Source organism: Sinocyclocheilus anshuiensis, unplaced genomic scaffold (genome assembly GCF_001515605.1).
Source record: "Sinocyclocheilus anshuiensis isolate Anshui unplaced genomic scaffold, SAMN03320099.WGS_v1.1 scaffold931, whole genome shotgun sequence".
Taxonomy (NCBI): Eukaryota; Metazoa; Chordata; class Actinopteri; order Cypriniformes; family Cyprinidae; genus Sinocyclocheilus; species Sinocyclocheilus anshuiensis.
The window spans coordinates 598,881-600,048 of record NW_015544187.1 but is presented as its reverse complement, the minus strand read 5'-3'; the positions used below and the strand labels follow the sequence as shown (position 1 = coordinate 600,048).

At 33.2% G+C, this 1,168-nt stretch overlaps 1 protein-coding gene across 2 annotated transcripts in view; it reads right to left on the bottom strand.

Annotated features, from left to right (window-relative positions):
• LOC107696499 (POU domain, class 6, transcription factor 2-like) overlaps positions 1-1,168 on the bottom strand; it is a 112,734-nt gene that overhangs the window by 16,376 nt on the left and 95,190 nt on the right. The window lies entirely within an intron of this gene.

Below are 1,168 nucleotides of genomic sequence, written 5' to 3'. Positions count from 1 at the left end.
GAAAGAGAAATAAACAAAATATAATCTACTCCGCTAGTAAGATTTTTTTTTTTTTTTTTATGTTTTTGATAGTCTCTTATGCTCACCAAGGCTGTATTTACTGTAGGTGATCAAAAATACAGTAATACAGTAATATTGTGAAATATTATTATAATTTAAAATAACTGCTTTAATGTATTTTAAAATATAGTTTATTCCTGTGATGACAAAGCTGAATATTCAGCAGACATTTTGCCAATCTCCAGTGTTACAAATCCATCAGAAATATAGTATGCAGACTTGGTGCTCAAGAAACATGCCTAATATATATTCATTTGCTTAATATTTACATTGATTAATATTATTGTGAAAACTGTGATTTTTTTTTTCATTCTTTGAACAGAAATCATAAAATCTTTTGAAATCAGAAATCTTTTGTAACATTATAAAAGTCAACACTATCACTTTTAATTAATTTAATGCATTGTTTCAGTACAGTATCTTTTCTTAAAAAAAAAAAACTTTTGAATGTTAGTTCATATATTAAAATGTATATACACAACAATTTTTTTACACACGTACAGTATATCTCCTCATGCATGCATGTTGATTTATGTTTGTGCAAAAATACTTTTTATTATTGGCTCTGTATGGTACAGTGTTATTCAGCTGGACATGACAAAGATCATGATCACGATCACTCATAATCTTTGTACCTGACAAACACAACAAAGACATCAAGCTAGAGCACTTCATATACTCTGAGGACCTCATCAGTGTTAGAGTATCAAAGCCCTCAGATTTTACCAAATAGAGGGCTGCTTAGTACTGGGTGGAGAAAATAGACTATAACCTTTTTATTTTTGAGAGAGGCTTGAAAGACATAAACACACACTCATACATTAGCACTTGCACTGAACCACAAACCCAGATGAACGTACACAGTGTACACAAAGACACAAGTATGGGCACATGAAAGCCCCCCACACAAAATGTGCTCTCTGCTCTTCTCTAAAGGTCGGGCTCCGAGTACCTTTATGTGTGCTGGTGCACACCACTGACTGTATTATCTATCATACGACCAGAGGAAAAATCTGTGGATGTGTGTGTGTGTAAAATGCAGAGATGGGCCGAGTTAATAACGTAGCCTCTTAACCACTCGTCCCCCAATAAAACACACACACACACA